The sequence below is a fragment of the Physeter macrocephalus genome, chromosome 8 (genome assembly GCF_002837175.3).
Source record: "Physeter macrocephalus isolate SW-GA chromosome 8, ASM283717v5, whole genome shotgun sequence".
Classification (NCBI taxonomy): domain Eukaryota; kingdom Metazoa; phylum Chordata; class Mammalia; order Artiodactyla; family Physeteridae; genus Physeter; species Physeter macrocephalus.
This window is the reverse complement of record NC_041221.1, coordinates 637,620-647,796: the sequence shown is the minus strand read 5'-3', so window position 1 is coordinate 647,796 and position 10,177 is coordinate 637,620. Positions and strand designations below refer to the sequence as shown.

The following is a 10,177-nucleotide window of genomic DNA, read 5'->3' as shown; positions in this document are numbered from 1 at the left end:
TGGACCTAATTAAACTTAAAAGTTCTTGCACAGAAAAGGAAACCATCAACAAAATGAAAAAACAGCCTACTAAATGGGAGAAAATACTTGCAAATGATATGACCAATAAGAGGTTAATATCCAAAATATATAAATAGCTCATACAACTCAATATCAAAAAAAGAAAAACAACCTGATTTAAAAATGGACAGAACCTGGAGGCCACCACCGCCATTGCTGTGTGGTTGAAGCACCAGCATGCACCATGATCTACTGCCAGCAGGAAGGGAAGATTGAATCATATTTGTCACCAAAGAAGACGATGAAGCTCCAAGCAAATTTGAGCTGGTAATCAATGACCCCAATGACCTGTACGAGGAGAAGAGACTGATCCCGCCAAATGGAGACATCAACTGGAACTGCCCATGCCTTGGGCAGATGGCCAGTGGTCCGTGTGGGAAACTTTTCAAGGTGGCCTTTCCTGCTTCCTCTACAGCATGGAGGATGTCAAGGTGTCAGACTGTGTAGATCAGTTCCGGGCCATGCAGGTGTACATGCAGAAGTACCTGGACCTCTATTTTGAGAAGGAGGAGGAGAAGCCAGGGGATCGTTTAGAGGAAACAGCTGCCTCTGAGGCCACTGCAACCATAGAAGAGGAGGGTTCCAGCTAATGATGGCTCTGGGGTGCTGGGCTCCAGCCTCCTTCAGAGCAATATGAACCTCTCCGAGAAAGTGTCTTTCCTTCTGTTTTTCTGTGCACTGTAATGTACAAAATAACTTATTGTGCTGATCGGGGTCTTGGCCCCTTGACATATACACTGAAAAATGGGGTTGTGTGTATGTGTGTCTCACACGGACATATCAGCAAATGTAGCTGCTGCTTTTGAATTCTTTTTTCAGATTGTCCTGAATTTTGCCACTTTGAAATAATATGCTGAATAATCTCAGCAACCAAAAATCATTATCTGGGAGTGTCTCCTGTGAGTAAGCTGATTTATTTTGATTCATTGTATCCCTTTTAGTAGATTTTACACCCAGTTGGAAAGTGAAACAGAAACAAAACATCTTTCTTTAAAAACGTTGGAGTGGGACTATTTCTTGTAGAAGAGGAGGGATGATCAGACCTTGAGTATCTGAGGAAGCACTATGCTTCATTTCTGATACATTTTGATTTCCAGTTTTGCATTGAGCTCCAGGTTTTCTAGTTTGGAAAGCAGAGCTTTGGACCCTCTGAGTAACTCCCTTTGTAATTGAAGAGAAAGGTTGGTTTTTGCTCTTCTTGTTATTCCAAAAGCCCTGGTTGGGGGCCTGTGTTCACACTGGCTCTGTCTCAGCCTGTTCAGATGCAATGTTCTTGAGAGGTGGGGACCTAATCATTACCAAAGTAGCACCGAGAGAGGAAACTGTGTCAATTAAAAGGAAAACATAATTTTTACCTGAAAAAAAAAATGGACAGAACCATAAATAGACATTTTTCCCAGGAAGATATACAAATGGCCAACAAGCACATGAAAAGATGCTCAACATGGTTAATCATCAGGGGAATAAAAATCAAAACCACAATGAGATATCACCTCACACTGTCAGAATGGCTATCATCAAAAAGAACACAAAAAACAAATGTTGGCAAGAATGTGGAAAAAGGGAACTCTCATACATTGTTGGTGAGAATGTAAATTGGTGCAGCCACTGTGGAAAACAGTATGGAGGTTTCTCAAAAAACTAAAAATAGACCTACCATATGACCCAGCAATTCCACTCCTGGGTATATATCCAAAAAAAAAAACTGAAAACACTAATTCAAAAAGATACATGCACCCCAATGTTCATAGCAGCATTATTTACAATTGCCAAGATGTGGAAGTAACCTAAGTGTCCATCGACAGAGGAATGGATTAAGAAGATGTGGTACACATAAACAATGGAATTCTACTCAGCCATAAAAAAGAATAAAATTTTGCCATGTGCAACAATATGGATGAGTTGGAGGGTATTATGCTAAATGAAATTAGTCAGATAAAGACAAATACTGTATGATATCACTTATAAGTTGAAAGTAAAAAATGAACTATTGATATAACAAAAAAGAAGCAGACTCACAGATGTAGAGAGCAAACTAGTGGTTACCAGTGAGGAGAAGGAAGGACTATATAAGGGTATGGGATTAAGAGGTACAAACTACTATGTATAAAATAAGCTACAAGGATATATTGTACAATACATGAACTATAGCCAATATTTTATAATAACTATAAATGAAGTATAACCTTTAAAATTGTGAATCATTATATTATACACCTGTAACATATAATATTGCACATCAACTATACTTTAATTAAATAAATAAAAATATATGTGTATATATATATTGCTGGGCTCATTATTCTGAAATTAGATTAAGGTACAGAATCAAGCATTTATCTTGCCCCTCCTTTATAAACTGTTTTTCATATTAACCAGATAAAGAAGTCCAACTAATTCAGAAAGAATGATTGACTTAGAAAAATGTCATTTTGCAAACCCAGTGAAATAATGGATCTATACAATAATCATCAACGGCTGCTAAGACCATTAGGAAAACGTTGACACCTAAATCCCACTGATCAATCTTAACATCACTAAAAGTGGGACAAACAGGTATTACATCCCTCTTGATGTGACACAGTAGCAAGTACCCACACTGCCTGTGAAATAGTCTTGCCTCCCCCAGCATAATTAAGCCTAAATTTCATGTTTTAGACTCAGCTACAAGTTAACAAGAAATATGGGGCTCTAGAAACAAGTTAAACAATACCACAGAGATATAACCAAAACAGTCCAGGATGAAGGAAATCAACAGGAAAAATGACTCATCTCTTCAATAAATAAATGTCTTGGTAAAAAAAAAAAAAAAAAAAAAAAAGAAGGAGAGGAAACTGTTAAATGATAATAGGGACATAAGAGATAAATCAACCAAATTCTATAAAGGACCTTGTTTGGGTCCTGACTGAACAAATAGGACAATTAACAAATTTTGAGACAATCGAAGAAATTTGAACATGGATTGGAATAATATTTCAAATAATAATTTTGTTAGGTGTGATAATACTATTGTGGTTATACTGTTCTAAAGCCTTTATCTGTTAGAAACGAGGTATTTATAAGTAAAATTACTGTGGCCCAGGAGTGCAGACTGGTTAAACACAATTGGCAAAATATTGATAATTATTGTGGCTGGGTGATAGTACCATCACGATATGCTTCCCTCTAATTCTGGATATGTTTGAAATTTTCCATAATAAAATATTTTAAACAAAGTTGAAATGAAAAAGACAATGTGCCATTAAAATCTGAGCGTTGAGACCTGAGGCTTATAAAGTCCTTTCAGAACCTGAAATCACTTGCAATTTTATACTACGCAAGAATGATCCAAATATCAATGTGTTGTTATTCTGCTGAACTAACATTTGCCTGTTTGCCGTGTCTTTATAAGAATTCATAATAACTGGAGCCATCCAGCAAGCTGTGAAGAGCTTCTTGTCTTTACCATTTGGGAGAGAATAAACAGATTACTAGACTCGCTAAATCATCCATACACATCCCCATCTTTAAGCAGGTGAATGACTATGATGATGGGATTAAGCTTCACAACCAATTACACCATCTGACTCAGATTTCTTGAGACAAAACAGAAGAATAAGGAAACATAAGTAGTGTCTGTGTGCAGTCAAATGTACAAATATTTATCTAGCTACTCCACCACCCCACAGAGTTTTAATATGTATTCTGAGAGCATAGACTGCAGATACCAATATTGTATGTGTGTCTGAGACATGACAATTTAGCAGCCCCTCTGGTGCTCAAACCTTTTAGGAGTTTCATTCCAATGAAATCCAAATGGGAGAAGCATCCAGCGGTCAGGAATACATCAGGCTTCCTCTTTCTCAATTCCCCTCTCACACCTTGGGACCTGGGCTCATCCCAGAACACCCCGCAGCTTCCTCACAATGATCTACACCTGCAAGCTTTCCTATGTCCATACCCTGCCCCGGTCAAACCGTACCCCTACTACCACCTCCACCACCACCATTGCCACCACCTCTGACACACACATACACACACACACACACACACACACACACACACACACCGGAATTCTTACTTCCTGCACATGGTATAATAGCCGTAGATCTCAACGTGTGGTCCTGAGACAGGGAACAGCAGCATCGCCTGGGAACCAGTTAAACATGCAGGTTCTTGGGCCCCATCCCAGACCTATGGAATCAGAAGCTCTAGGGTGGGGACTAGTACTCCAAGTTTTAATAAGTCCTCCAGGTGACCCCTGTGCACAGGAAAGTTTGTGAAAAGTAGAGGAGTGTCATGCCCACAAACGAAGGGTAAATTTGGGGGAACACTGCAGGTTCTTCTAATTCTTAAAAACCTGAGTGAGTACAAGACATTCTCATTTTACACAAGAAGGAAAGTGAATAATTAAGAAATCGAAAGACAGGCAGTCCCTGTGAATTCATTACAGAAAACATGGAGGTGGGGTGAAACAGGCCAGATAATACAAAACAAGTGTTAACAAAACAAGTGTTAAATGACTGTTATTGTTTCAGCACATCTTCCAAATTGAGGTTAATTTAACAGTGGTTTGCGTTGAGTCAATTTGTCAACAAGTGCTAATTGAACACCTTGGATGTCCTTTCTTCAAAGCACACCAACCAGTGGAGACACCCAGAAAGAGAGTATTTGGGGAATTCTCTGAAGGATTTAGGATTTAAATCATAATATGAGGAATGTGTATGTATATAAGTGATACTACAGTTAACTTTAAAGGGGTTACTAGAAAGTGAAAAAATTACAAGGGTATTCTCTCCTCTGCCTCGGTCTAGAGTACAGAAGAAAAATCTGTATTTTTAAAGGAATAAACATAAGGGAAACAATGTCCAAAGACTGAATTTCTACTCTGCATCTCAGTTTAAATGTGAAATATATTGTTGCTAAACTTGGACTCAAAATCAGGTATGCCTCTTACTGAGCTCTGTTTACTGGGTTCTGCAAAGAAGCCAGCTCATGGAATCCAGTTCTTTGGAAAATCTCCAGGGAAAGAATTTCTAGAATGAGGATTCTGAAGTACGAATACATGGGTTATGTTTCTAATTTCCCAGAATACATGTGATTTCTCATAATTAAAATGCCCAGGATTTTTCTTCTACTTTGATTTTTATTAGATTATAAAACTGGTGGGATAATTATTCATGTTAAAAAGAATTATTTTCAGTTTTAAGCTATCACCATATTTCAAACTCTTTTCAATTTCTCTTAATTGTGGTGAGACTATATTTATAAATGTAGAATAGTCCCCCGGATGATAATATTTCAAATACTCTCTGCCTTCTTTTTAATTAATAAACCCAAAAGTCATCTTTTGCAGAAATAACTGCCTTAAGCTTCAAAAAAATTTTCAGCTTAAAAGTAACAAAGTTCAACATTTTATGGTCGGCTGTTTTGTTACAAATTTATGTGGTAGTAGGAAAAATCAGAAAATTGAACCCAAGAGATTCAAAAGATGCTAAAGGGAACATTCTCCTCCCTCTACCCCGCCCACCTTAAACCTTTACGGAATACAAAAAATTCTTACTTTCCCTCTCTACCGTAACTTACTTAAATTTTATTGAAGGCCTTTATTATTATTATCATATCTAAATAGTTAGAATTGGCTTTATTTCTGTGGAAACAAACAAAGACCAATCAAATGAGAAAAATCAAAGGCTATTTGTTCAGAACCCGGAGAAGAAGTGAGTCAGCCACTGTCGCTTGCATCTTGGCAAAGATGCAAAGGCAGGCAGAGGAGGAGGAAAGCTTGATTGTACAAAAAAGGGAGGCTTCACGTGTACCCTGATTGGAGGCTGTGGGCTTGGGGAAGCTGGAGGAGTGATAACTCATAGCAAGGTATCTTATGTGATTGGTTAGGGGTGCATATTTGTTTTTCTCTAGTTGGTCCTGAGTTGGAAGTGGGGACAAAAATTGGGGAAGCTGTCAGCTTTTAATCAAATCCTGCCCATTTGGGGCCGGCTGTTACAGAAGTTACTGTTTAGCTTCTTAGATTGTTATTAGAGATAGTAGTCTGAATTCTAACAAGTCTGACTTATGGCAGGCTGGCTTCCTGGACTGTTTATTGTCAATGAAAGGGTTGGTTTCCTTGGCAGGTTGCTGGAGGTTGTGGGTCAGAGTTCTATTTTTATATAGGGTCTGGCCATTGTCTGTTTCTATGTTTAGTCTCTCATTTCCAAGTCAATTATAATTTAATGAGTAGCTGCAATATTGATGTAGCTCAGATCCAGAATGGGGCGCCCACCTCTGTGGAAATTTAGGCCCAGCGACCAGAGGAGGTATCGTACAGTTCCCACATGTATGAGGGCCTATCCAAGCAGTGACAATCTGAGATCTTTTAAGAGACAAATTGGAGTGAATAGCCCCTGGACAGGGACGGGACCACAAAGAAAGGTTTGAAAAGAGTATGGCACAGGCAGATGCTTTCCAGGAAGCAACAGTAAGATAAATCAACAAAGCCAGCGATCTTACTCTATTTTTTTATACTGCACAGTTTTCAGTATTTTATTTTTTTCATTACTTTTTATTGGAGTATAGTTGATTTACAATGCTGTGTTAGTTTCTGCTGTACAGCAAAGTGAATCAGTTATACATATACATATACGTCTTCCCCTCTTTCCAAAGAGCTGAGGCAGAAGTACACTGATTCATGCCCATCCAAAAGGATGAAGTTCAAGTTGTGCGAGGGCGCTACAAAGGGCAGCAAATTGGCAAAGTAGTCCAGGTTTCCAGGAAGAAATATGTCATCTACACCATACAGGTGCAGCAGGAGAAGGCTGATGGCACAACTGAGCATGCGAGCATTCACCAGGAAGGAGGTTATCACTAAACTAAACTGGACAAAGACCAAAAAAAGATCCTTGAGCGTAGAGTCAAATCTTGCCAAGTAGGAAAGGAAAAGGGCAAAAGTAAGGAAGAAACAATTGAGAAGATGCAGAAATAATCTTTTATATAACTTTCATTGAAAACTGTTAAAATGAAAAAAAATTTTAATTAAAAATATAGTAAGACATTTAAAGAAACAAAACAAACAAAGCAAACAAACAAAAAATAAACAAAGCCAGCAAGCTCTAAGACATGAGACAATAGCAGACTGAAAATGGGAGCGTGCGTGCCTAGATCAGAAACAGTGTCTAGTGTGTGCCTAGGCTCAGAAACAGATTTCAAAACCACTCAGCATACCCAACAAAATAATCTACCAGCAACATGGCCCAGAGGCCTGCCTGTTTGGGACCCCTGTCCAATCTGATATTCAGCCTGTATGCACTGGTTTGACCCTACCAATTGGTCAGTTCCCCATTCTATCATGGTGCCCAAGACAACTGGTCATTAAATATGTATTTTGAATATTACCCCCACTTGAAAGTGTGAAAGTCAGGAGGTACCCCCAACTAGTGGTTACGAACAATAAACGATTTCAGATGTAGTTTTGCAGGTATGCTGTTTCCTTTCAGTTTAGGTGCTGGGTAACTTGTCTCAACTTGATCTGAGCTGGGAAGGCATGAAAACCTGAAAGAAGAAATCAAAGAAAAGTACCCCTGGTGAGAAGAGGGTACTCTTCTCTTCACGACTGAGGGCCATGAGGAAGCTATGAAATCACACATCTATGTCAACTGCACAGGTTGGAGGGCAAAACACTGGGGTCTGTGGCCATGGAAGGGAATATGTCAACACTGCAGTTGAAGCCACTGCAGGAGCTTCAGAAATGGGAGCCCAGGACAGAGCAGAGAATAAAGAGGATAAAGAAGGGCATCTTTATTGGAGTATCATTGCTTCACAATGGTGTGTTAGTTTCTGCTCTACAACAAAGTGAATCAGCTATATGTATACATATATCCCCATATCCCCTCCCTCTTATATCTCCCTCCCACCCTCCCTATCCCACCCCTCTAGGTGGTCACAAAGCACCGAGCTGATCTCCCTGTGCTATGCAACAGCTTCCCTCTAGCTATCTATTTTACATTTGGGAGTGTATATATGTCCATGCCACTCTCTCACGTTGTCCCAGCTTACCCTGCCTCCCGCCCCGTGTCCTCAAGTCCATTCTCTACATCTGCATCTGTAAGCAAGGGCATTAATTCTGATAGCTTCAGCAAGAGAACTGCCACCCCCACTGATAATGTGAGTTACCCCCTTAACTCGGCCAAGAGGTCATGGCGATGGACATTCCAGGGGTATTTCTGGGTGTGTGGTCAGAGCAGAGACACTGTCCTTACCACTTCGTATGTTAATTTGCCCCTGCACCCTTCCAGGGTAACATCTGCTTTAGGTTAAAAAAAGAGGGGTGGACATTTAATGTACCTTTTTTACCATTTGCATTTTTCACAATAGTTAAGCTTATTTCTATGATGGTAAATTAACAGATGCTATTTGGGGAAAAAATATCTAAAATTCACATATGACATACCACAAGTATGGTAAATTGTTTACTAAAATGGCTAAATAATATAAAGGAAGTTTTTTTTTTTAATACAGCAGGTTCTTATTAGTTATCTATTTTATACATATTAGTGTATATATGTCAACCCCAATCTCCCAATTCATCCCAAGTGCCCCCCTTCCCCTCCTTGGTAACCATAAGTTTGTGCTCTACACCTGTGACTCTATTTCTGCTTTGCCAGTAAGGTCATCTGTACCAGTTTTCTAGATTACACATATAAGCGATATTATACAATATTTGTTTTTCTCTTTCTGACTTACTTCACTCTGTATGACAGACTCTAGGTCCATCCACGCCTATACAAATGGTACTACTTCGTTCCTTTTTATGGCTGAGTAATATTCCATTGTAAAAATGTGGAACGTTTCACGGATGTGTGGGTCATCCTTGCGCAAGGGCCATGCTAATCTTCTCTGCGTCGTTCCAATTTTAGTATATGCGCTGCCGAAGCAAGCACCCAACTTAACTCTTTAAAGTATGGATAGGGTAGATGATGTGGCTCTCTCGTCCCACGTGCAGAGGGGTGTCAATGATACTAATTCTGTTGTCTCAAAATTGGCGACCAAGACCTGGAGCAGAAAGCAAAGACACATCAAGCACCTCCCATTCTAAGAAGAGCTGCCAACAGCTGGAGGCATGAACCCCTCCAGGACATTTTAATAGACCAGACTTAACCAACTGTACTGCTTTCAACCATTCCCCCCACCCCAAACAAGCAGAAAACCAGGAAGAGGAGAAGGAGGAGCGATTCCTTATTGTGAGTCATTGGTAGAGAGTTGAGAGCCTCGGTGTTTTCCACGGAGGAAGAAAAGATGGGGAGCTCTCATAGACAGTAGGGGTGTCAGAAACAAGAGAAGACGGGCATCTTGAACCACAGGGAGACATCAGCTTATGGAGCAGACAGGCTGATCTGCCCACTCTCTGAACATCTCTGAGCAGGGGAGAGGAGAACCAAGAGGGCAGAGAGAGAGACCAGCAATGGGGAATCCAGCCCTCCTACCACTTGGTATTTGAAGGAAACCTGAGTCTTCAGTGACTCGGGTGGACACTGCAGAGGGTAGCTGGGCTTAAGCCGTCTAATTGTACCCCAAACAAGGGGCCACGTACAGGGTGGATGGGAAACAGCAGGGTGTATTGCTGGTGGTGAAAGCTGCGGTGGGATTCAAAGAGGTTGAGCTAGAGTTAATCTCCCTTGTTAAGGCATTGGATGGAAACAAGATGTGGAGCCCTGTCCTGATCCTGAAGGGTCCATGAAGAACTCACACATGTACCCCAAGAAGGAAGCAGCCTGGGATGCCTGCCCTCAGTGGGCATCTGTACTGGGTCCATTTCAACCTAAGAAGCAATAGCCAAGAGATGGCCAATGCACACCAGGAATGACAGATTCGTCCCTTTCCATCTCCCCTGCAATCAAGGAGAAAGGTGCCCCAAGAAATCGGGGATAAGGAGTGAAAAAGCAGACCAAGCTTTCTCCCTCCTCTAAGTCTGCTTGGAAAAGCATGGCCAGTGCTGGGAGGAGGGGAGGGGATAGACGGATCTGAAATGGATATTTTAAACTTGACCTGCTTTTTTTAAATATTCACAAGTAAATAGAAAATGTATGGAACTCTGTGAGTACAAGGCAGCATTTTCCTCCCAAAATGAATAAATATTTGCAGGTTT

The 10,177-nt window shown here is 40.3% G+C and overlaps 1 non-coding gene and 1 pseudogene across 1 annotated transcript; one reads left to right on the top strand and one right to left on the bottom strand.

Annotated features, from left to right (window-relative positions):
- The first annotated feature begins 244 nt into the window (after positions 1 to 244).
- Positions 245 to 682, top strand: LOC102986015 (mitochondrial intermembrane space import and assembly protein 40-like; annotated as a pseudogene).
- Positions 683 to 8,865: 8,183 nt separating this feature from the next.
- On the bottom strand, positions 8,866 to 8,972 carry LOC112064013 (U6 spliceosomal RNA). Its single transcript, XR_002891308.1, has one exon. It is a non-coding gene; the product is annotated as a U6 spliceosomal RNA (small nuclear RNA).
- Positions 8,973 to 10,177: the final 1,205 nt, after the last annotated feature.